This window comes from Bufo gargarizans, chromosome 2 (genome assembly GCF_014858855.1).
Source record: "Bufo gargarizans isolate SCDJY-AF-19 chromosome 2, ASM1485885v1, whole genome shotgun sequence".
Classification (NCBI taxonomy): domain Eukaryota; kingdom Metazoa; phylum Chordata; class Amphibia; order Anura; family Bufonidae; genus Bufo; species Bufo gargarizans.
Genome location: NC_058081.1, coordinates 333,404,873 through 333,432,493, shown reverse-complemented (window position 1 = coordinate 333,432,493; position 27,621 = coordinate 333,404,873). Strand labels below are relative to the sequence as shown.

Genomic DNA, 27,621 nt, shown 5'->3' with positions numbered 1-27,621 from the left:
TAAGCTGGAGTCACATAGCGCCGCCCGTCACTCTGCTCTGATTAGCGTAGGGAGAGGTTGCGGCTGCGACAGTAGGGCGAGATTAGGCAGATTAACTCCTCCAAAGGACTTGATTAACTGATCGATCTGCAGCTGTGGATCATTGAGCTGCTGATCCTCAATTGCTCACTGTTTTTAGGCTGCCCAGACCGTTTGTCAGTCACATTTTTCTGGGGTGATCGGCGGCCATTTTGTGTCTTGTGGTGCGCCAGCACAAGCTGCGACCAAGTGCATTTAACCCTCAATGGTGTGGTTGTTTTTTGGCTAAAGCCTACATCAGGGTGAAGCTGTCACACCAAGTGCATTTAACCAGCAATAGTCTGTTCATTTTTTGGCCATATACAAAATCAGGGGCAAGCTGCGCCTGTCACCAAGTGCATTTAACCCTCAATGGTGTGGTTGTTTTTTGGCTAAAGCCTACATCAGGGTGAAGCTGTCACACCAAGTGCATTTAACCAGCAATAGTCTGTTCATTTTTTGGCCATATACTAAATCAGGGGCAAGCTGCGCCTGTCACCAAGTGCATTTAACCCTCAATGGTGTGGTTGTTTTTTGGCTAAAGCCTACATCAGGGTGAAGCTGTCACACCAAGTGCATTTAACCAGCAATAGTCTGTTTATTTTTTGGCCATATCCCAGTCTAATTCTGTCACTAAATCCATACCGGTCACCCAGCGCCTAAATACTAGGCCTCAAATTTATATCCCGCTAAATCTGTCCTTAGTGCTGTAGCTGGGCGAGTTATTTAGTGTCCGTTCAAGCACATTTCTTGTTCTGGGTTGAAATACAATTCCCAATTTAGCAATTTCATAATTTAGTGGTTTCTGCTATATCAGAGCTATTTGAAATCTATCCCTAAAAGGGTATATAATATTCAAGGTGCACATTGGGTCATTCAGAATAACTTCACACACACCCGCTACTGTGTATTTCCAAGTCTAATTCTGGCACTAAACCCATACCTGTCACCCAGCGCCTAAATACTAGGCCTCAAATTTATATCCAGCTAAATCTGTCCCTAGTGCTGTAGCTGGGCGAGTTATTTAGTGTCCGTTCAAGCACATTTCTTGTTCTGGGTTGAAATACAATTCCCAATTTAGCAATTTCATAATTTAGTGGTTTCTGCTATATCAGAGCTATTTGAAATCTATCCCTAAAAGGGTATATAATATTCAAGGTGCACATTGGGTCATTCAGAATAACTTCACACACACCCGCTACTGTGTATTTCCAAGTCTAATTCTGGCACTAAACCCATACCTGTCACCCAGCGCCTAAATACTAGGCCTCAAATTTATATCCCGCTAAATCTGTCCTTAGTGCTGTAGCTGGGCGAGTTATTTAGTGTCCGTTCAAGCACATTTCTTGTTCTGGGTTGAAATACAATTCCCAATTTAGCAATTTCATAATTTAGTGGTTTCTGCTATATCAGAGCTATTTGAAATCTATCCCTAAAAGGGTATATAATATTCAAGGTGCACATTGGGTCATTCAGAATAACTTCACACACACCCGCTACTGTGTATTTCCAAGTCTAATTCTGGCACTAAACCCATACCTGTCACCCAGCGCCTAAATACTAGGCCTCAAATTTATATCCCGCTAAATCTGTCCTTAGTGCTGTAGCTGGGCGAGTTATTTAGTGTCCGTTCAAGCACATTTCTTGTTCTGGGTTGAAATACAATTCCCAATTTAGCAATTTCATAATTTAGTGGTTTCTGCTATATCAGAGCTATTTGAAATCTATCCCTAAAAGGGTATATAATATTCAAGGTGCACATTGGGTCATTCAGAATAACTTCACACACACCCGCTACTGTGTATTTCCAAGTCTAATTCTGGCACTAAACCCATACCTGTCACCCAGCGCCTAAATACTAGGCCTCAAATTTATATCCCGCTAAATCTGTCCTTAGTGCTGTAGCTGGGCGAGTTATTTAGTGTCCGTTCAAGCACATTTCTTGTTCTGGGTTGAAATACAATTCCCAATTTAGCAATTTCATAATTTAGTGGTTTCTGCTATATCAGAGCTATTTGAAATCTATCCCTAAAAGGGTATATAATATTCAAGGTGCACATTGGGTCATTCAGAATAACTTCACACACACCCGCTACTGTGTATTTCCAAGTCTAATTCTGGCACTAAACCCATACCTGTCACCCAGCGCCTAAATACTAGGCCTCAAATTTATATCCCGCTAAATCTGTCCTTAGTGCTGTAGCTGGGCGAGTTATTTAGTGTCCGTTCAAGCACATTTCTTGTTCTGGGTTGAAATACAATTCCCAATTTAGCAATTTCATAATTTAGTGGTTTCTGCTATATCAGAGCTATTTGAAATCTATCCCTAAAAGGGTATATAATATTCAAGGTGCACATTGGGTCATTCAGAATAACTTCACACACACCCGCTACTGTGTATTTCCAAGTCTAATTCTGGCACTAAACCCATACCTGTCACCCAGCGCCTAAATACTAGGCCTCAAATTTATATCCAGCTAAATCTGTCCTTAGTGCTGTAGCTGGGCGAGTTATTTAGTGTCCGTTCAAGCACATTTCTTGTTCTGGGTTGAAATACAATTCCCAATTTAGCAATTTCATAATTTAGTGGTTTCTGCTATATCAGAGCTATTTGAAATCTATCCCTAAAAGGGTATATAATATTCAAGGTGCACATTGGGTCATTCAGAATAACTTCACACACACCCGCTACTGTGTATTTCCAAGTCTAATTCTGGCACTAAACCCATACCTGTCACCCAGCGCCTAAATACTAGGCCTCAAATTTATATCCCGCTAAATCTGTCCTTAGTGCTGTAGCTGGGCGAGTTATTTAGTGTCCGTTCAAGCACATTTCTTGTTCTGGGTTGAAATACAATTCCCAATTTAGCAATTTCATAATTTAGTGGTTTCTGCTATATCAGAGCTATTTGAAATCTATCCCTAAAAGGGTATATAATATTCAAGGTGCACATTGGGTCATTCAGAATAACTTCACACACACCCGCTACTGTGTATTTCCAAGTCTAATTCTGGCACTAAACCCATACCTGTCACCCAGCGCCTAAATACTAGGCCTCAAATTTATATCCCGCTAAATCTGTCCTTAGTGCTGTAGCTGGGCGAGTTATTTAGTGTCCGTTCAAGCACATTTCTTGTTCTGGGTTGAAATACAATTCCCAATTTAGCAATTTCATAATTTAGTGGTTTCTGCTATATCAGAGCTATTTGAAATCTATCCCTAAAAGGGTATATAATATTCAAGGTGCACATTGGGTCATTCAGAATAACTTCACACACACCCGCTACTGTGTATTTCCAAGTCTAATTCTGGCACTAAACCCATACCTGTCACCCAGCGCCTAAATACTAGGCCTCAAATTTATATCCCGCTAAATCTGTCCTTAGTGCTGTAGCTGGGCGAGTTATTTAGTGTCCGTTCAAGCACATTTCTTGTTCTGGGTTGAAATACAATTCCCAATTTAGCAATTTCATAATTTAGTGGTTTCTGCTATATCAGAGCTATTTGAAATCTATCCCTAAAAGGGTATATAATATTCAAGGTGCACATTGGGTCATTCAGAATAACTTCACACACACCCGCTACTGTGTATTTCCAAGTCTAATTCTGGCACTAAACCCATACCTGTCACCCAGCGCCTAAATACTAGGCCTCAAATTTATATCCAGCTAAATCTGTCCCTAGTGCTGTAGCTGGGCGAGTTATTTAGTGTCCGTTCAAGCACATTTCTTGTTCTGGGTTGAAATACAATTCCCAATTTAGCAATTTCATAATTTAGTGGTTTCTGCTATATCAGAGCTATTTGAAATCTATCCCTAAAAGGGTATATAATATTCAAGGTGCACATTGGGTCATTCAGAATAACTTCACACACACCCGCTACTGTGTATTTCCAAGTCTAATTCTGGCACTAAACCCATACCTGTCACCCAGCGCCTAAATACTAGGCCTCAAATTTATATCCCGCTAAATCTGTCCTTAGTGCTGTAGCTGGGCGAGTTATTTAGTGTCCGTTCAAGCACATTTCTTGTTCTGGGTTGAAATACAATTCCCAATTTAGCAATTTCATAATTTAGTGGTTTCTGCTATATCAGAGCTATTTGAAATCTATCCCTAAAAGGGTATATAATATTCAAGGTGCACATTGGGTCATTCAGAATAACTTCACACACACCCGCTACTGTGTATTTCCAAGTCTAATTCTGGCACTAAACCCATACCTGTCACCCAGCGCCTAAATACTAGGCCTCAAATTTATATCCAGCTAAATCTGTCCCTAGTGCTGTAGCTGGGCGAGTTATTTAGTGTCCGTTCAAGCACATTTCTTGTTCTGGGTTGAAATACAATTCCCAATTTAGCAATTTCATAATTTAGTGGTTTCTGCTATATCAGAGCTATTTGAAATCTATCCCTAAAAGGGTATATAATATTCAAGGTGCACATTGGGTCATTCAGAATAACTTCACACACACCCGCTACTGTGTATTTCCAAGTCTAATTCTGGCACTAAACCCATACCTGTCACCCAGCGCCTAAATACTAGGCCTCAAATTTATATCCCGCTAAATCTGTCCTTAGTGCTGTAGCTGGGCGAGTTATTTAGTGTCCGTTCAAGCACATTTCTTGTTCTGGGTTGAAATACAATTCCCAATTTAGCAATTTCATAATTTAGTGGTTTCTGCTATATCAGAGCTATTTGAAATCTATCCCTAAAAGGGTATATAATATTCAAGGTGCACATTGGGTCATTCAGAATAACTTCACACACACCCGCTACTGTGTATTTCCAAGTCTAATTCTGGCACTAAACCCATACCTGTCACCCAGCGCCTAAATACTAGGCCTCAAATTTATATCCCGCTAAATCTGTCCTTAGTGCTGTAGCTGGGCGAGTTATTTAGTGTCCGTTCAAGCACATTTCTTGTTCTGGGTTGAAATACAATTCCCAATTTAGCAATTTCATAATTTAGTGGTTTCTGCTATATCAGAGCTATTTGAAATCTATCCCTAAAAGGGTATATAATATTCAAGGTGCACATTGGGTCATTCAGAATAACTTCACACACACCCGCTACTGTGTATTTCCAAGTCTAATTCTGGCACTAAACCCATACCTGTCACCCAGCGCCTAAATACTAGGCCTCAAATTTATATCCCGCTAAATCTGTCCCTAGTGCTGTAGCTGGGCGAGTTATTTAGTGTACGTTCAAGCACATTTCTTGTTCTGGGTTGAAATACAATTCCCAATTTAGCAATTTCATAATTTAGTGGTTTCTGCTATATCAGAGCTATTTGAAATCTATCCCTAAAAGGGTATATAATATTCAAGGTGCACATAGGGTCATTCAGAATAACTTCACACACACGCTTCTGTGCATTTCCAAGTCTAATTCTATCACTAAATCCATACCGGTCACCCAGCGCCTAAATACTAGGCCTCAAATTTATATCCCGCTGAATTTGAATACAATACATTGGGCCAAATAATATATTTGTTGTTGTGGTGAACCATAACAATGAGAAAAACATCTAGTAAGGGACGCGGACGTGGACATGGTCGTGGTGGTGTTAGTGGACCCTCTGGTGCTGGGAGAGGACGTGGCCGTTCTGCCACATCCACACGTCCTAGTGTACCAACTACCTCAGGTCCCAGTAGCCGCCAGAATTTACAGCGATATATGGTGGGGCCCAATGCCGTTCTAAGGATGGTAAGGCCTGAGCAGGTACAGGCATTAGTCAATTGGGTGGCCGACAGTGGATCCAGCACGTTCACATTATCTCCCACCCAGTCTTCTGCAGAAAGCGCACAGATGGCGCCTGAAAACCAACCCCATCAGTCTGTCACATCACCCCCATGCATACCAGGGAAACTGTCTCAGCCTCAAGTTATGCAGCAGTCTCTTATGCTGTTTGAAGACTCCGCTGGCAGGGTTTCCCAAGGGCATCCACCTAGCCCTTCCCCAGCGGTGAAAGACATAGAATGCACTGACGCACAACCACTTATGTTTCCTGATGATGAGGACATGGGAATACCACCTCAGCATGTCTCTGATGATGACGAAACACAGGTGCCAACTGCTGCGTCTTTCTGCAGTGTGCAGACTGAACAGGAGGTCAGGGATCAAGACTGGGTGGAAGACGATGCAGGGGACGATGAGGTCCTAGACCCCACATGGAATGAAGGTCGTGCCACTGACTTTCACAGTTCGGAGGAAGAGGCAGTGGTGAGACCGAGCCAACAGCGTAGCAAAAGAGGGAGCAGTGGGCAAAAGCAGAACACCCGCCGCCAAGAGACTCCGCCTGCTACTGACCGCCGCCATCTGGGACCGAGCACCCCAAAGGCAGCTTCAAGGAGTTCCCTGGCATGGCACTTCTTCAAACAATGTGCTGACGACAAGACCCGAGTGGTTTGCACGCTGTGCCATCAGAGCCTGAAGCGAGGCATTAACGTTCTGAACCTGAGCACAACCTGCATGACCAGGCACCTGCATGCAAAGCATGAACTGCAGTGGAGTAAACACCTTAAAACCAAGGAAGTCACTCAGGCTCCCCCTGCTACCTCTTCTGCTGCTGCCGCCTCGGCCTATTCTGCTGCTGCCGCCTCGGCCTCTTCCTCCGCCTCTGGAGGAACGTTGGCACCTGCCGCCCAGCAAACAGGGGATGTACCACCAACACCACCACCACCACCTCCGTCACCAAGCGTCTCAACCATGTCACACGCCAGCGTTCAGCTCTCCATCTCACAAACATTTGATAGAAAGCGTAAATTCCCACCTAGCCACCCTCGATCCCTGGCCCTGAATGCCAGCATTTCTAAACTACTGGCCTATGAAATGCTGTCATTTAGGCTGGTGGACACAGACAGCTTCAAACAGCTCATGTCGCTTGCTGTCCCACAGTATGTTGTTCCCAGCCGGCACTACTTCTCCAAGAGAGCCGTGCCTTCCCTGCACAACCAAGTATCCGATAAAATCAAGTGTGCACTGCGCAACGCCATCTGTGGCAAGGTCCACCTAACCACAGATACGTGGACCAGTAAGCACGGCCAGGGACGCTATATCTCCCTAACTGCACACTGGGTAAATGTAGTGGCAGCTGGGCCCCAGGCGGAGAGCTGTTTGGCGCACGTCCTTCCGCCGCCAAGGATCGCAGGGCAACATTCTTTGCCTCCTGTTGCCACCTCCTCCTTCTCGGCTTCCTCCTCCTCTTCTTCCACCTGCTCATCCAGTCAGCCACACACCTTCACCACCAACTTCAGCACAGCCCGGGGTAAACTGTCAGCAGGCCATTCTGAAACTCATATGTTTGGGGGACAGGCCCCACACCGCACAGGAGTTGTGGCGGGGTATAGAACAACAGACCGACGAGTGGTTGCTGCCGGTGAGCCTCAAGCCCGGCCTGGTGGTGTGTGATAATGGGCGAAATCTCGTTGCAGCTCTGGGACTAGCCAATTTGACGCACATCCCTTGCTTGGCGCATGTGCTGAATTTGGTGGTGCAGAAGTTCATTCACAACTACCCCGACATGTCAGAGCTGCTGCATAAAGTGCGGGCCGTCTGTTCGCGCTTCCGGCGTTCACATCCTGCTGCTGCTCGCCTGTCTGCGCTACAGCGTAACTTCGGCCTTCCCGCTCACCGCCTCATATGCGACGTGCCCACCAGGTGGAACTCCACCTTGCACATGCTGGACAGACTGTGCGAGCAGCAGCAGGCCATAGTGGAGTTTCAGCTGCAGCACGCACGGGTCAGTCGCACTACAGAACAGCACCACTTCACCACCAATGACTGGGCCTCCATGCGAGACCTGTGTGCCCTGTTGCGCTGTTTCGAGTACTCCACCAACATGGCCAGTGGCGATGACACCGTTATCAGCGTTACAATACCACTTCTATGTCTCCTTGAGAAAACACTTAGGGCGATGATGGAAGAGGAGGTGGCCCAGGAGGAGGAGGAGGAGGAGGAGGAAGAGGGGTCATTTTTAGCACTTTCAGGCCAGTCTCTTCGAAGTGACTCAGAGGGAGGTTTTTGGCAACAGCAGAGGCCAGGTACAAATGTGGCCAGCCAGGGCCCACTACTGGAGGACGAGGAGGACGAGGATGAGGAGGAGGTGGAGGAGGATGAGGATGAAGCATGGTCACAGCGGGGTGGCACCCAACGCAGCTCGGGTCCATCACTGGTGCGTGGCTGGGGGGAAAGGCAGGACGATGACGATACGCCTCCCACAGAGGACAGCTTGTCCTTACCCCTGGGCAGCCTGGCACACATGAGCGACTACATGCTGCAGTGCCTGCGCAACGACAGCAGAGTTGCCCACATTTTAACCTGTGCGGACTACTGGGTTGCCACCCTGCTGGATCCACGCTACAAAGACAATGTGCCCACCTTACTTCCTGCACTGGAGCGTGATAGGAAGATGCGCGAGTACAAGCGCACGTTGGTAGACGCGCTACTGAGAGCATTCCCAAATGTCACAGGGGAACAAGTGGAAGCCCAAGGCCAAGGCAGAGGAGGAGCAAGAGGTCGCCAAGGCAGCTGTGTCACGGCCAGCTCCTCTGAGGGCAGGGTTAGCATGGCAGAGATGTGGAAAACTTTTGTCAACACGCCACAGCTAACTGCACCACCACCTGATACGCAACGTGTTAGCAGGAGGCAACATTTCACTAACATGGTGGAACAGTACGTGTGCACACCCCTCCACGTACTGACTGATGGTTCGGCCCCATTCAACTTCTGGGTCTCTAAATTGTCCACGTGGCCAGAGCTAGCCTTTTATGCCTTGGAGGTGCTGGCCTGCCCGGCAGCCAGCGTTTTGTCTGAACGTGTATTCAGCACGGCAGGGGGCGTCATTACAGACAAACGCAGCCGCCTGTCTACAGCCAATGTGGACAAGCTGACGTTCATAAAAATGAACCAGGCATGGATCCCACAGGACCTGTCCGTCCCTTGTCCAGATTAGACATTAACTACCTCCCCATAACCATATATTATTGGACTCCAGGGCACTTCCTCATTCAATCCTATTTTTATTTTCATTTTACCATTATATTGCGAGGCTACCCAAAGTTGAATGAACCTCTCCTCTGCCTGTGTGCTAGGCCTAAATATATGCCAATGGACTGTTGCAGTGGTGGCTGACGTGAAGCCTCATTCTCTGCTATGACATGCAGACTGATTCTCTGCTGACATGAAGACAGATTCTCTGTTACGGGACCTCCCTCCTCTGCCTGGGTGCTGGGCCTAAATATATGCCAATGGACTGTTGCAGTGGTGGCTGACATGAAGCCTGATTCTCTGCTATGACATGCAGACTAATTCTCTGCTGACATGAAGCCAGATTGTCTGTTACGGGACCTCTCTCCTCTGCCTGGGTGCTGGGCCTAAATTTATGACAATGGACTGTTGCAGTGGTGGCTGACGTGAAGCCTGATTCTCTGCTATGACATGCAGACTGATTCTCTGCTGACATGAAGCCAGATTGTCTGTTACGGGACCTCTCTGCTCTGCCTGTGTGCTAGGCCTAAATATATGCCAATGGACTGTTGCAGTGGTGGCTGACGTGAAGCCTGATTCTCTGCTATGACATGCAGACTGATTCTCTGCTGACATGAAGCCAGATTGTCTGTTACGGGACCTCTCTGCTCTGCCTGTGTGCTAGGCCTAAATATATGCCAATGGACTGTTGCAGTGGTGGGTGACGTGAAGCCTCATTCTCTGCTATGACATGCAGACTGATTCTCTGCTGACATGAAGACAGATTCTCTGTTACGGGACCTCCCTCCTCTGCCTGGGTGCTGGGCCTAAATATATGCCAATGGACTGTTGCAGTGGTGGCTGACATGAAGCCTGATTCTCTGCTATGACATGCAGACTAATTCTCTGCTGACATGAAGCCAGATTGTCTGTTACGGGACCTCTCTCCTCTGCCTGGGTGCTGGGCCTAAATTTATGACAATGGACTGTTGCAGTGGTGGCTGACGTGAAGCCTGATTCTCTGCTATGACATGCAGACTGATTCTCTGCTGACATGAAGCCAGATTGTCTGTTACGGGACCTCTCTGCTCTGCCTGTGTGCTAGGCCTAAATATATGCCAATGGACTGTTGCAGTGGTGGCTGACGTGAAGCCTCATTCTCTGCTATGACATGCAGACTGATTCTCTGCTGACATGAAGCCAGATTGTCTGTTACGGGACCTCTCTGCTCTGCCTGTGTGCTAGGCCTAAATATATGCCAATGGACTGTTGCAGTGGTGGGTGACGTGAAGCCTCATTCTCTGCTATGACATGCAGACTGATTCTCTGCTGACATGAAGCCAGATTCTCTGTTACGGGACCTCTCTCCTCTGCCTGTGTGTGTGCTGGGCCTAAATATATGCCAATGGACTGTTGCAGTGGTGGCTGACGTGAAGCCTGATTCTCTGCTATGACATGCAGACTGATTCTCTGCTGACATGAAGCCAGATTGTCTGTTACGGGACCTCTCTCCTCTGCCTGTGTGTGTGCTGGGCCTAAATATATGCCAATGGACTGTTGCAGTGGTGGCTGACGTGAAGCCTCATTCTCTGCTATGACATGCAGACTAATTCTCTGCTGACATGAAGACAGATTCTCTGTTACGGGACCTCTCTCCTCTGCCTGGGTGCCGGGGCCTAAATATCTGAGAATGGACTGTTCCAGTGGTGGGTGACGGGAAGCCAGATTCTCTGCTATGGAACCTCTCTCCAATTGATTTTGGTTAATTTTTATTTATTTAATTTTTATTTTAATTCATTTCCCTATCCACATTTGTTTGCAGGGGATTTACCTACATGTTGCTGCCTTTTGCAGCCCTCTAGCTCTTTCCTGGGCTGTTTTACAGCCTTTTTAGTGCCGAAAAGTTCGGGTCCCCATTGACTTCAATGGGGTTCGGGTTCGGGACGAAGTTCGGATCGGGTTCGGATCCCGAACCCGAACATTTCCGGGATGTTCGGCCGAACTTCTCGAACCCGAACATCCAGGTGTTCGCTCAACTCTAAACATGACCTATTTTTGAATCTGTATGTCTCAAAGATGCAATTTGCCAAAAATACTCATTTAATAGACCTTTCATTATGTATCAAAGGGAATAAGAACAAGCAAGTAATAACCTCAATTTATAATAGTCATTTGAAAAAAAACAATCTCTGGATTCGGGCTACAGATGTAGCAATCCTCATCTTTGATTCATATTCCAGTTGGTAAGTTATCCCCAATCGACAGTATAGGTGATAACTATTAGATCAGTGGGGTCTCTTACTGCTGGGATCCACACAATCATGAAGATGGGTACTTGGTAGAGATGTGCTAAATTTCAAATATTCGATTCACCATTTCGGCAATTTTTTTTCCTGGCTGCTAAGAGCCTTTATAGTGGTGTAGAACACTGTGCCTTGTAGTAACACGCATAGTGAGTCTGCTTTGGTAGTAAAATAGTACTGTGAGTCCGTATGACATGCAGATGACAGGTGTCGCTCTTAGGGTCTATTCACACGTCCGTAGTGCATTGCAGATCCCCAAATTGCCCACAAAAAAACAGAAAGGAAACACAGAAAGACCTGTCAGATAGACTCACATGCTGCAAGTCTATCCAATCTTCTCAGATCTCTCACAGGGCAGGCAGTGACACACAGAGTGGCACAATGACAGAGTGTGGAGGTGGCAGCAGTATGAGGAAGCCACCGAGTGGGAAAATGACAGAGTCTGGAGGTGGCGGAAGCAGCAGTAGCAGCATCAGGAGAAGGCCACCGAGTGGCACAATGACTGAGTGTAGCGGTGGCAGCAGTATGAGGAAGCCACTGAGTGGCACAATGACAGAGTCTGGAGGTGGCAGCAGCTGCAGTAGCTGTATCAGGGGAAGGCCACTGAATGGCACATTGACAGAGTGTGGAGGTGGCAGTAGTAAGTGGAGGCCACCAAGTGGGACAATGACTCCCATGACAATGACAGAGTCTGGAGGTGGCAGCAGCATCAATAGGAGGTCACAGAGTGGCAAAATGAGAGAGTGTGGAGGTGGCGGTGGCAGCAGCATCAGGGGGAGGCCACATGGTGGCACAATGACTGAGTGTGGAGGTGGTGGCAGTATCAGGAGACCACAGAGTGGCAAGGTGACATAGTTTGAGGTGGTGGCAGCATCAGGAGGCCACAGAGTGGCAAGGTGACATAGTGTGGAGATAGCAGCAGCATGAGGAGACCACAGAGAGGCACACTGACGTGGTGGCCGCTTCATCTATTCATTTATAGTGACTATAGGACAGAACAGAAGGTAAACATTTCTCAACTTTATAAAGTGTTGCTTAAAATACGATTTAATAATACGCATTCTCAGACACAAAAGGCTTGTCAAATTAAGTTTACTTTCTTATAATTTTAATCAAGTTTAGGTTCAATTTAATATTCAATATTTAATAAATATAATAATAAAAATTAAGTGTTGCCTAGGACAGGAGAAAATCTGTCAGTCTTGAGTTTATTCGACAACGTAGCTATGATGGAGAAAGCATTCCAAAAACATTTTACCGCATATAAGTGCAGTGCTGACAGCTGAATAAATTTAGTTTTTCGACCGAAATACTTCAATAAAGATTTAACTGCATATAACCGCAGCGATGACCGCTGAATAAATTTAGTTTTTTGACCGAAATACTTTAATAAAGATTTTACTACATATAACTGCAGCGCTGAACGCTGAATAAAAAAAAAATTTCGACAGAAATACGTCACTAAAGGTTTTACCACATATGACTACAAAAGTGAACGCTGAATATATATTGTTTTTGTACGGAAATAATAACTGCAGAAGTGAAATGCGTACTGTATATATATATATTTTTTTATACTGAAATAGGCCACTAAACGCTTTTGCCAAAAATAAGTGCACCAGTGAAGTCCGTATATTTTTTATTTCTGTACTGAAATAGGCTAGTAAAAGCTTTTGCCACAAATAAGTGCACCAGTGAAGTGCGTATATTTTTTTATTTCTATACTGAAATAGGCCACTAAACCCTTTCAACACATATAACTGCAGAAGTGAACTGAGAATATATTTTTCTTTTTGTACTGAAATAGGCGAGTAAATGCTTTTAGCAGAAATAACTGCACCAGTGAAGTGTGTATACTTTTTCTTTCTCTAATAAAATAGGCTTCTAAACGCTTTTGCCACAAATAGCTGCACCAGTGTAGTGCGTATATATTTTTCTTTCTGTACTGAAATAGGTCACTAAACCCTTTCAACACATATAACTGCTGAAGTGTACTGAGACTATATGTTTCTTTTTGTACTGAAATAGGCCACTAAACCCTTTTGCCACAAAACACTGCACCAGTGAAGTGCTTATATTTTTTCTTTCTATAATAAAATAGATCATTAAACGCTTTTGCCGCTAATAAGAGCACCAGTGAATTGTGTATATTTTTCTTTCTGTACTGAAATAGGCCACTAAACACTTTTGCTACAAATAAGTGAACCAGTAAAGTGTGTATATTTTTTTGTTCTATAATGAAATAGGCCACTAAACCCTTTTGCCACAAATAGCTGCACCAGTGAAGTGCGTATATATTTTTCTTTCTGCACTGAAATAGGTCACTAAACCCTTTCAACACATATTACAGCAGAAGTATACTGAGACTATATGTTTCTTTTTGTACTGAAATAGGCCACTAAACCCTTTTGCCACAAAACACTGCACCAGTGAAGTGCGTATATTTTTTTTTCTAGAATAAAATAGATCACTAAATTCTTTTGCCACAAATAAGAGCACCAGTGAAGTGCGTATATTTTTTTCTTTCTGTACTCAAATAGGCCACTAAACCCTTTTTCCAGAAATAATTGCACCAGTGAAATGCATACAGTACAGACCAAAAGTTTGGACACACCTTCTCATTCAAAGAGTTTTCTTTATTTTCATGACTATGAAAATTGTAGATTCACACTGAAGGCATCAAAACTATGAATTAACACATATGGAATTATATACATAACAAAAAAGTGTGAAACAACTAAAAATATGTCATATTCTAGGTTCTTCAAAGTAGCCACCTTTTGCCTTGATTACTGCTTTGCACACTCTTGGCATTCTCTTAATGAGCTTCAAGAGATAGTCAGCTGAAATGGTTTTCACTTCACAGGTGTGCCCTGTCAGGTTTAATAAGTGGGATTTCTTGCCTTATAAATGGGGTTGGGACCATCAGTTGCGTTGTGGAGAAGTCAGGTGGATACACAGCTGATAGTCCTACTGAATAGAATGTTAGAATTTGTATTATGGCAAGAAAAAAGCAGCTAAGTAAAGAAAAACGAGTGGCCATCATTACTTTAAGAAATGAAGGTCAGTCAGTCCGAAAAATTGGGAAAACTTTGAAAGTGTCCCCAAGTGCAGTCACAAAAACCATCAAGCGCTACAAAGAAACTGGCTCACATGCGGACCGCCCCAGGAAAGGAAGACCAAGAGACATCTCTGCTGCGGAGGATAAGTTCATCCGAGTCACCAGACCTGAACCCAATCGAGATGGTTTGGGGTGAGCTGGACCGCAGAGTGAAGGCAAAATGGCCAACAAGTGCTAAGCATCTCTGGGAACTCCTTCAAGACTGTTGGAAGACCATTGCAGGTGACTACCTCTTGAAGCTCATCAAGAGAATGCCAAGAGTGTGCAAAGCAGTAATCAAAGCAAAAGGTGGCTACTTTGAAGAACCTAGAATATGACATATTTTCAGTTGTTTCACACTTTTTTGTTATGTATATAATGCCACATGTGTTAATTCATAGTTTTGATGCCTTTAGTGTGAATCTACAATTTTCATAGTCATGAAAATAAAGAAAACTATTTTAATGAGAAGGTATGGCCAAACTTTTGGTCTGTACTGTATATTTTTCTTTCTGTACTGATACAGGCCACTAAACACCGTAAATGCACCAGTGAAGTGCGTATATTTATTTATTTTTATAATTAAATAGGCCACTAAACCCTTTTGCCACAAATAACTGCACCAGAGAAGTGCGTATATTTTTTCTTTCTATAAGGAAATAGGCCACTAAACGCTTTTGCCACAAATAAATGCACCAGTGAAGTGCATATATTTTTTTCTTTCTGTACGCTTTCAACACATAACTGCAGAAGTGAACTGCGTATATATTTTTCTTGTTTGAAAAGATATAATCCACTAAAGGCTTTTCAAAATAGCACTTGCACCCCAACAACAAATTGCTGAAATTACAGAGCTGTATAATGGCTATTTGGATCCCTAAATAATCTTTCCCTGAACTTGTAAATCACTTTTCTAGCACTGTCCCTAGCACCTTCTGACGTCTCTCCATGCACTAAGATGCTGTGAAATGTTTCCTTCCTATCCTTACCCTGTACTTGTAAATCGCTTTTCTGGCACTGTTACTAGTGCCTTCTGACGTGTCTCCCTGCACTAAGATGCTGTAAAATGATTCATCCCTATCCTTTCCCTGCACTTATAAATAGTTTTTTCAGTTATTTTTTTCCAATTGCTGTCCCTAGTTCCTTCTCACGTCTGTCCCTGCACTCTGAACGCTGGAAAATGTCTGACTCTAGGATGGCCACCGTATTTATAAGGCTGTGACATCACAGGGCTGGCTGCTGATTGGCTGCATGCATGGCATTATGGGTCAGAGTTCCTTGCCCCATGTCCTCCCACGTGTAGCCGCCATTGTAGCCACCATTTTAGGAAAAATTGTGATTCGTTACCACGAAGCATGAGAGAATTTGCATTCGTTGCAAATCAAAAAAATTTCTAAAATGTGGATCGAATTCCAGTTTGTCTGATTCTATTTGCTCATCTCTAGTACCTGGTAATCCTCAGAGCTCCCCAAAATTAACGGAGCCTCAGGTCTGGCATGAAAACTATCTATGGTAGTTCCAGAAATGGCCAAGCACTGTACTCAGCTGTCTCAATAACTCCTGTATAGCATGCTTGACCTGCTCCCTTTGGTCATTTTAAGAGGTTCTGAGGGGTATGGTGTACCCGTTCTTGATCACTGGGGGTCACAGTGAATAAGAAATAACTTTTAAGAACCGGAATACCCTTTTAACATGTTAAGTAAATAATGGAAAGAATTTACTTTTTCAATTGCATTCGTGCCATGATATCATGTTGAGACATGAAATTACACTTAAGTTTAGAACTGCCATATCTGTAAATGATAAGTACCTTTGAATAAAAGAGAATTGTTAATGAAACACCACTGTACACTCAAAATTGGATGCAAGTAAAATATCTTTTATTATAATATATCCTCCAAATAAATTGGCAAATTACGATAGGATGAGCTCTCCCCCACAGCACCTCCACGATGATCATCGGGGTCTCCTCCATCATCCTCACTTCCTCGCTCTGTGACTCTGTGACCAAGGTCTTGGAATTGACCGAAACGTCAGATACAATAGTCACATATACATGAAGACATCTTATCTATTTTACGTGCATCCAATTTTGAGTGTGCAGTGGTACAGTATTTCATTAACAATTGGATTTTGGATCATATCCTTTCCACTTTGCACCTCGCTACTCCTGAACACCGAGTGCAGCCCAACAATACTTCTCTACTTTGAATAAAAGAGAAACATCAAGATGATTTTATATTTAGGCTTCTTTACTTTTGTTTATTTTTAATATTGATATAGCTACTAGAGTTGAGCGAACACCTGGATGTTCGGGTTCGAGAAGTTCGGCAGAACTTCCCGGAAATGTTCGGGTTCTGGATCCGAACCCGATCCGAACTTCGTCCCGAACCCGAACCCCATTGAGGTCTATGGGGACCCGAACAATTTCGGCACTAAAAAGGCTGTAAAACAACCCAGGAAGGGCTAGAGGGCTGCAAAAGGCAGCAACATGTAGGTAAATCCCCTGCAAACAAATGTGGATAGGGAAATGAATTAAAATTAAAATAAAATAAATAAAAATTAACCAATATCAATTGGAGAGAGGTCCCATAGCATAGAATCTGGCTTCACGTCACCCACAACTGGAACAGTCCATTCTCAGATATTTAGGCCCCGGCACCCAGGCAGAGGAGAGAGGTCCCGTAACAGAGAATCTGGCTTCATGTCACCAGAGAATCAGTCTTCATGTCATAGCAGAGAATCAGGCTTCACGTCACCCACCACTGTAACAGTCCATTGTCATAAATTTAGGCCCCGGCACCCAGGCAGAGGAGAGAGGTCCCATAACACAGAATCTGGCTTCATGTCAGCAGAGAATCAGTCTTCATATCATAGCAGAGAATCAGGCATCACGTCACCCACCACTGTAATAGTCCATTGTCATAAATTTAGGCCCCGGCACCCAGGCAGAGGAGAGAGGTCCCGTAACAGAGAATCTGGCTTCATGTCAGCATAGAATCAGTCTTCATGTCATAGCAGAGAATCAGGCTTCACGTCACCCACCACTGTAACAGTCCATTGTCATAAATTTAGGCCCCGGCACCCAGGCAGAGGAGAGAGGTCCCATAACACAGAATCTGGCTTCATGTCAGCAGAGAATCAGTCTTCATATCATAGCAGAGAATCATGCTTCACGACACCCACCACTGTAACAGTCCATTGTCATAAATTTAGGCCCCGGCACCCAGGCAGAGGAGAGAGGTCCCATAACACAGAATCTGGCTTCATGTCAGCAGAGAATCAGTCTTCATATCATAGCAGAGAATCATGCTTCACGTCACCCACCACTGTAACAGTCCATTGTCATAAATTTAGGCCCCGGCACCCAGGCAGAGGAGAGAGGTCCCATAACACAGAATCTGGCTTCATGTCAGCAGAGAATCAGTCTTCATATCATAGCAGAGAATCAGGCTTCACGTCACCCACCACTGTAACAGTCCATTGTCATAAATTTAGGCCCTGGCACCCAGTCAGAGGAGAAAGGTCCCATAACACAGAATCTGGCTTCATGTCAGCTGAGAATCAGTCTTCATATCATAGCAGAGAATCAGGCTTCACGTCACCCACCACTGTAACAGTCCATTGTCATAAATTTAGGCCCCGGCACCCAGGCAGAGGAGAGAGGTCCCATAACACAGAATCTGGCTTCATGTCAGCAGAGAATCAGTCTTCATATCATAGCAGAGAATCAGGCTTCACGTCACCCACCACTGTAACAGTCCATTGTCATAAATTTAGGCCCTGGCACCCAGTCAGAGGAGAAAGGTCCCATAACACAGAGTCTGGCTTCATGTCAGCTGAGAATCAGTCTTCATATCATAGCAGAGAATCAGGCTTCACGTCACCCACCACTGTAACAGTCCATTGTCATAAATTTAGGCCCCGGCACCCAGGCAGAGGAGAGAGGTCCCATAACACAGAATCTGGCTTCATGTCAGCAGAGAATCAGTCTTCATATCATAGCAGAGAATAATGCTTCACGACACCCACCACTGTAACAGTCCATTGTCATAAATTTAGGCCCCGGCACCCAGGCAGAGGAGAGAGGTCCCATAACACAGAATCTGGCTTCATGTCAGCAGAGAATCAGTCTTCATATCATAGCAGAGAATCATGCTTCACGTCACCCACCACTGTAACAGTCCATTGTCATAAATTTAGGCCCCGGCACCCAGGCAGAGGAGAGAGGTCCCGTAACAGAGAATCTGGCTTCATGTCAGCAGAGAATCAGTCTTCATGTCATAGCAGAGAATCAGGCTTCACGTCACCCACCACTGTAACAGTCCATTGTCATAAATTTAGGCCCTGGCACCCAGGCAGAGGAGAGAGGTCCCATAACACAGAATCTGGCTTCATGTCAGCAGAGAATCAGTCTTCATATCATAGCAGAGAATCAGGCTTCACGTCACCCACCACTGTAACAGTCCATTGTCATAAATTTAGGCCCTGGCACCCAGTCAGAGGAGAAAGGTCCCATAACACAGAATCTGGCTTCATGTCAGCTGAGAATCAGTCTTCATATCATAGCAGAGAATCAGGCTTCACGTCACCCACCACTGTAACAGTCCATTGTCATAAATTTAGGCCCCGGCACCCAGGCAGAGGAGAGAGGTCCCATAACACAGAATCTGGCTTCATGTCAGCAGAGAATCAGTCTTCATATCATAGCAGAGAATCAGGCTTCACGTCACCCACCACTGTAACAGTCCATTGTCATAAATTTAGGCCCTGGCACCCAGTCAGAGGAGAAAGGTCCCATAACACAGAATCTGGCTTCATGTCAGCTGAGAATCAGTCTTCATATCATAGCAGAGAATCAGGCTTCACGTCACCCACCACTGTAACAGTCCATTGTCATAAATTTAGGCCCCGGCACCCAGGCAGAGGAGAGAGGTCCCATAACACAGAATCTGGCTTCATATCAGCAGAGAATCAGTCTTCATATCATAGCAGAGAATCATGCTTCACGACACCCACCACTGTAACAGTCCATTGTCATAAATTTAGGCCCCGGCACCCAGGCAGAGGAGAGAGGTCCCATAACACAGAATCTGGCTTCATGTCAGCAGAGAATCAGTCTTCATATCATAGCAGAGAATCAGGCTTCACGTCACCCACCACTGTAACAGTCAATTGTCATAAATTTAGGCCCTGGCACCCAGGCAGAGGAGAGAGGTCCCACAACACAGAATCTGGCTTCATGTCAGCAGAAAATCAGTCTTCATATCATAGCAGAGAATCAGGCTTCACGTCACCCACCACTGTAACAGTCCATTGTCATAAATTTAGGCCCTGGCACCCAGGCAGAGGAGAGAGGTCCCATAACACAGAATCTGGCTTCATGTCAGCAGAGAATCAGTCTTCATATCATAGCAGAGAATCATGCTTCACGTCACCCACCACTGTAACAGTCCATTGTCATAAATTTAGGCCCTGGGGTGCTCGGTCCCAGATGGCGGCGGTCAGTAGCAGGCGGAGTCTCTTGGCGGCGGGTGTTCTGCTTTTGTCCACTGCTCCCTCTTTGGCTATGCTGTTGGCTCGGTCTCACCACTGCCTCTTCCTACGAACTGTGAAAGTCAGTGGCATGACCTTCATTCCATGTGGGGTCTAGGACCTCATCGTCCCCTGCATCGTCTTCCACCCAGTCTTGATCCCTGACCTCCTGCTCAGTCTGCACACTGCAGCAGTTGCCACCTGTGTTTCGTCATCATCAGAGACGTGCTGAGGTGGTATTCCCATGTCCTCATCATGAGGAAACATAAGTGGTTGTGCGTCAGTGCATTCTATGTCTTCCACCGCTGGGGAAGGGCTAGGTGGATGCCCTTGGGAAACCCTTCCAGCAGAGTCTTCAAACAGCATAAGAGTCTGCTGCATAACTTGAGGCTCAGACAGTTTCCCTGGTATGCATGGGGGTGATGTGACAGACTGATGGGCTTGGTTTTCAGGCTCCATCTGTGCGCTTTCTGCAGAAGACTGGGTGGGAGATAATGTGAACGTGCTGGATCCACTGTCAGCCACCCAATTGACTAATGCCTGTACCTGCTCAGGCCTTACCATCCTTAGAACGGCATTGGGCCCCACCAAATATCGCTGTAAATTATGGCGGCTACTGGGACCTGAGGTAGTTGGTACACTAGGACGTGTGGCTGTGGCAGAACGGCCACGTCCTCTCCCAGCACCAGAGGGTCCACTAACACGACCATGTCCGCGTCCTTTACTAGATGTTTTCCTCATTGTTATCGTTCACCACAACAACAAAAATATTATTTGGCCCAATGTATTGAATTCAAATTCAGGCCTTTTTTTAAAGACACCTAACACTATCTGGCTATCTATTTACGTACCGTATTACACTAATACAGGCACAGCAGTAACCACAGATTTAGCTGACTATAAATTTGAGGCCTATTATTTAGGCGCTGGGTGACAGGTATACGTTTACAGACAGAATTAGACTGGGATATGCACAGTAGCGTGTGTGTGAAGTTATTGAGAATGACCCTATCAGCACCTTGAATCTAATATTCCCTTTTAGGGATAAATTTAAAGTAGGCCTGATACAGCAGAAACCACTAATTTAGAGAATTGCTAAATTGGGAATTGTATTTCAAACCAAAACAAAAACTGTGCTTTGACGGACAGTAAATAACTCGCCCAGCCACAGCAATAACTACAGATTTAGCTGACTACAAATTTGAGGCCTATTATTTAGGCGCTGGGTGACAGGTATACGTTTACAGACAGAATTAGACTGGTATATGCACAGTAGCGTGTGTGTGAAGTTATTGAGAATGACCCTATCAGCACCTTGAATCTAATATTCCCTTTTAGGGATAAATTTAAAGTAGGCCTGATACAGCAGAAACCACTAATTTAGAGAATTGCTAAATTGGGAATTGTATTTCAACCCAGAACAAAAACTGTGCTTTGACGGACACTAAATAACTCGCCCAGCCACAGCAATAACCACAGATTTAGCTGACTACAAATTTGAGGCCTATTATTTAGGCGCTGGGTGACAGGTATACGTTTACAGACAGAATTAGACTGGGATATGCACAGTAGCGTGTGTGTGAAGTTATTGAGATGACCCTATCAGCACCTTGAATCTAATATTCATTTTTAGGGATAAATTTAAAGTAGGCCTGATACAGCAGAAACCACTAATTTAGAGAATTGATAAATTGGGAATTGTATTTCAACCCAGAAAAAAAACTGTGCTTTGACGGACACTAAATAACTCGCCCAGCCACAGCAATAACCACAGATTTAGCTGACTACAAATTTGAGGCCTATTATTTAGGCGCTGGGTGACAGGTATACGTTTACGGACAGAATTAGACTGGGATATGCACAGTAGCGTGTGTGTGAAGTTATTGAGAATGACCCTATCAGCACCTTGAATCTAATATTCCCTTTTAGGGATAAATTTAAAGTAGGCCTGATACAGCAGAAACCACTAATTTAGAGAATTGCTAAATTGGGAATTGTATTTCAACCCAGAACAAAAACTGTGCTTTGACGGACACTAAATAACTCGCCCAGCCACAGCAATAACCACAGATTTAGCAGACTACAAATTTGAGGCCTATTATTTAGGCGATGGGTGACAGGTATACGTTTACGTACAGAATTAGACTGGGATATGGCCAAAAAATAACCACACTATTGATGGTTAAATGCACTTGGTGTGACAGCTTGACCAACGACACCATTGAGGTTTAAATGCACTTGGTGACAGGCGCAGCTTGCCCCTGATGTCGTATATGGCCAAAAAATGACCAGACTATTGATGGTTAAATGCACTTGGTATGACAGCTTGACCCTGATGTAGGATTTAGCCAAAAAACAACCACACTATTGAGGGTTAAATGCACTTGTTGGCAGCTTGTGCTGGCGCACCACAAGACACAAAATGGCCGCCGATCACCCCAGAAAAAAGTGACTGAAAAACGCTCTGGGCAGCCTAAAAACAGTGAGCAATTAAATAGCAGCAGTTCAATCATCCACAGCTGCAGATCGATCTCTGAATGAAGTCTTTTGGAGGAGTTAATCACTGCCTAATCTCGCCCTAACGTCGCAGCTGCAACTTCTCCCTATACTGATCAGAGCAGAGTGACGGGCGGCGCTATGTGACTCCAGCTTAAATAGAGGCTGGGTCACATGCTGCACTGGCCAATCACAGCCATGCCAATAGTAGGCATCGCTGTGACGGCCTCTTGGGGCAAGTAGTATGACGCTTGTTGATTGGCTGCTTTGCAGCCTTTCAAAAAGCGCCAAGAAAGCGACGAACACCGAACCCGAACCTGGACTTTTACGAAAATTTCCGGGTTCGGGTCCGTGTTACGGACACCCCAAAATTCGGTACGAACCCGAACTATACAGTTCGGGTTCGCTCATCCCTAATAGCTACAAGTCATTTGAATCGTTTTCAGTTATTGGGTTCTGTACTTTAGGGCTAATGCACTTCGTTTTATTATTGATCCATAATCCATGGATCTGTAATGTGGTGCCAATAGTCTGTTATAAACTTATGCTGTATCTCAGTGTGTGTTCATATTTTATTCAAGGGCATGCAGTTTCTTTCCTACAGAATTGTGTGTAAAACTTTGGCATGCTCTTTATTACAAGATATTTTTGTGCTTATGGAGGTACCATCTGGCGGCACACATTGTGCTTATGAGTTTGTAAAATGGAACTACAGAGACTATGCAGTGGAATTTATCACATCCTGCACTTTTAAATTCTTGCTTTAAAAGTCACAAACATAGGCGTTTGCAATGTCTTGGGGTTTCTTGCACCCAAATGTTGCAGATTTTTAATTTTTTATACCACTTAGGGTACTTTCACACTCGCGTTTTTCTTTTCCGGCATAGAGTTCCGTCCTAGGGGGCTCTATACCAGAAAATAACTGGTCAGATTTATCCCCATGATAAAACCGCAGCATGCTACAGTTTTAACTCCGGCACAAAAAATGGAACACTTGCCTGAATGCCGGATCTAGATACAGGTGACACCGGAAAGACGGATCCGGCATTTCAATGCATTTGTAAGATGGATCAGGATCCTGATTAGTCTTACAAATGCTATCAGTTGGCATACGTTTTGTCTGATCCGGAAAGGCAGTTCTGGCGACGGAACTGCTTGCCAGATCACTCTGCCGAAAGTGTGAAAGTAGCCTTAGTGTGTAAAGTGCACAAAAATATGTAAACTAGCAACCCTCCAGAATGAAGAAGCTGTCTCTCTACTGCCACATATAGGTAGGGATGAGCGGACCCGTGGATGTTCAGGTCAAAGTTCGGGACCCAAACTTTATTTACAAATAGTCTTTTGGACTAATAATTGCCTTATTTTCGCATAAGCCTCTTATTGTTAAGTTAAGACTTACTGTTAATGCATAGGTATAAAATTTATTTTTTAAAGACCTAATAAATCAATTTAAAACTATCAGTTGTGCTGCATTCCTTTCTTTCAATTGTTAAATATACAGTATGACATTTTTGCCTTCACAGCGCTCCTATTGTCGCAATGACTGTGGCAGGCTGGTTGCTGCGCGCTACTATTGGCCTCCTCTATATCTCTGTCCCTTGCTACCATTATATGAACGTATCTTTTTATAGTCCCTAGAATGCTTAACCTCTGTACTTAAAATCCCTCAAACTCCGCCCCCGACATTAACATTAATCGGCAGTTACTGGCGAAACATGTCGGGGGGCATATATGAAAATAAGGCAATTATTAGTCCAAAATACTATTTCTAAATAATGGTATAAAGTGCCTGCACGTATGTCTTGGGTATAATTTTGTAGTAGTAATTGCGGGACCCAAACTCCACCCAAACCCCATTGAAATTAATGGTGACCCGAACTTTTGTGCACTAAAATGGCTGTAAAATTGTCGTAGTAAGGACTAGAGGGCTGCAAAAGGAAGCAAAATGAGGGCAAGAGCAGGACAATTGACCTGCAAACAAATGTAGATAGGGAAATGACTTAAAATAACATAGAATAGAAAAAATTATATAATTAATCTTGAACTTGAAAGCAGAGGTTAAGGAGGCAGTGGACGTGACAGTGTAGGTGGAAGTAGTGGAGGAGTTGGAGGTAGCCAACAGTTGTTGTTTTTTTTTCCTTTATTTATTTATTTTTTATACATTTAGGAAATTAACAATGGCTGGGTGCGGCCTGTATACTTGTCTACTCAGCACAAGGTACGGACAAGTCCAGTAGGATCCATGCCTGGTTAATTTTAATAAATGTGAGCTTGTCCACATTGGCTGTGGACAGACGGCTGCCCTTGTCTTTGATCCCCCCCCCCCCCCCCCGAAGTGCAATACAGTGGCCGCAGAGCAGCACCTCCAAGGCAAAAAGGGCAAGCTCAGGTCATGTGCCCAATTTGGAGACCCAGAAGTTGAATGGGGTATCAGACAGTATGTGTAGGCGTGTGCATACGTACTGTTCCACCATGTTGCTGAAACGCTGCTTCCTGTTAAGAAGTTCCGTATCAGCTGGTGGTGCTGGTTGTTGTGGCATGCTGACAAATCTTTTCCACATATCGGCCATGCTAATCCTACCTTCTGAGGTGCTGGTGGTGCCCCAGCTGTGTTGGCGACTTCTTCCGCCTCCTCCTCTGCCTTCGCCTTGTGCTTCCACTGAGCTGCCGCTGTCAGGTGGGAATGCCACGAGCAGCGCGTCTACCAGAGTGCGCTTGTACTCGCACATCTTCAGATCACTCTCCAGTGATGGAATTAAGGATGGCACGTTGTCCTTGTAGCAGGGATCCATCAGCGTGGCCACCCAGTAATCAGCACTGGTTAGAATGTGGGCAACTCGGCAGTCGTTGTGCAGGCACTACAGCATGTAGTTGTTAATGTGTGCCAGGCTGCCTGCAGCGCAACATGGCCCGCATGGAGGCCCACTCATTGGTGGTGCTGTTCTGCAGAGCTACTTACCCGTGTGGGCTGCAGTTGAAACTCCTGTCACCTGCTGCTGCTCACACAGTCTCTCCAGCATGTGCAAGGTGGAGTTCCACCTTGGGGGTATGTCACTTATGAGGCGCTGAGTGGGAAGGCCGAAGTTATGCTGCAGCGCAAACAAGCGAGCAAAGGCAGCATGAGAACGCTGAAAGAGCTCACAGACGGCCCGCACTTTCTGCAGCAGCTCTGACATATCAGGGTAATTTTTCAGGAACCCTGCACCATCAAATTCAGCACATGCGCCATGCAAGGGATGTGCGTCAAACCAGCTAGGCCCAGAGCTTCTATGAGATTTTGCCCATTATCGCACACCACCAGGCCAGGAATGAGGCTCAGCAGCACCAACCACCCATAAGTCTGTTGTTCCATGCCTATCCACAGCGCCTGCTCTGTGTGTTTTTTCCCCCCGAAACAGATGAATTTCAGAACAGCCTGCTGTCGCTTCCCCCTGGCTGTGCTGAAGTTGGTGGTGTAGGTGTTACGCTGACCGGATGAGGAGGCAGTAGAGGAGGAAGCAGAGTAGAAGGCAGCAGGAGGCAATGAGAAACATCCTGCAGTCCTCGGTGGCGGTAGGGCATGCGCCAAACTGCTATCCGTCTCAGACCCAGCCGCCACTGCATTTATCCCGTGTGCAGTTAGGCAGATATAATGTCCCTGCCTGTGCTTACTGGTTTACGTATTGTTGGTTATGTGGACCTTGCCACAGATGGCATTGCGCAGTGCACACCTGATTTTGTCCACCACTTGGTGGTGCAGGGCAGGGATGGCCCACCTGGAAAAGTTTTGGTGGCTGTGAACCACGTACAGTGGAACAGCCACTGCCATAAAGTTTTTAAAAGTCTCTGTCTTCACCAGGGATGCTGACATTCAGGGCCTAGGGATCGCGGGTGGGTAGAGGAGTACTTTCTATTTCTCTCCAGTGTTTGAGAGATGGACAGCTGAACGCTTCCATGGGACATTGTGGAGGTGCTTGGTGACGGTGATGGATGTGGTGGCATTGCTGCCACATCCTCTTTTTGCGGGGTGGCAGGTGCCACTGTCACTCCAGAGGGGGAGGAAGAGGCTGAGACTGCAGCAGAAGAGGGACCAGGAGGAGCCTGAGATCTTTCGTGATTTTTGAGGTGCTTATTCCACTGTAGCGCATGCTTTGCTTTTAGATGCCTAGTCATGCAGGTGGTGCTCAGGTTTAAAACATTTATGCCTCGCTTCAGACTCTGATTGCACAGCATGCAAACCACTCATGTTTTGTTGTCAGCACATTGTCTGAAGAACTGCCACACCAAGTAACTCCTTAGAGATGGCTTTGGTGTTCTCAGTCCCTGGGTGCGGTGGGCAGTAGCAGGCATACTGGCTAGGGGACGGCCACTCTGCTTTTGCAACACTGCTCCCTTTTTTGCTGTGAGGTTAGTGCTGTTTGACCACCACCTCTTCCTCCGAACTGCTCACGTCACTCACATAGCCTTGATTCCATGTGGGGTCTAGGACCTCATCATCCTCCACATCATCTTCCACCCACTCTTCACCCCTGCCCTCCTTGCCGGTCTGCAAACTGCAGAAAGCTGCAGTAGTTGGTACCTGTGTTTCGTCATCATCAGAGATGTGCTGCGGTGGTCCTCCCATGTCCACATCCTGAAACATAAGTGCTTGGGCATCAGTGCACTCAATCTCTTCCACTTTTGGAGCAGGGCTATGTGGATGGCCCTCGGAAACCCTGCCAGCAGAGTCTGCATGACTTGAGGGTCAGACTGCTTGGCTGATTTGCAAGGGGGTGAGGTCAAAGACAGATGCCCATGGGCTGCAGGTGCCAATTCTGCGCTTTCAGCAGGGGACTGGGTGGGAGACAATGTAAAGGAACTGGAGGCACTGTCAGCCACCCAATCTACTACAGCCTCTATTTACTCTGGCCTCGCCATTCGTACACCGGTATTCGGGCCTACAAAATTACGCTGAATGTCCTGTCGCCTATGTACACCTGAGTAAGGTGTTTAATTTGGGAGTGTAGCTGGCACAGATCGACCACGTCATCTCCCAGCAACAGGAGCTCCACCAAAACCAGCAGCACCACGACCAGGGCCATGTCTCTTATTTGATGCTCTCCTCAATTTTTGAGGTCACCCACCGAACTAGCAGAAGGATTAACTATATTAATTTCCCTGTTACATATGCAGTGCGGGTGT

The 27,621-nt window shown here is 45.3% G+C and overlaps 1 pseudogene; it reads left to right on the top strand.

The window, feature by feature from the left end:
• The window catches only part of LOC122925882, a 2,558,103-nt pseudogene that overhangs the window by 1,565,923 nt on the left and 964,559 nt on the right, over window positions 1-27,621 (top strand).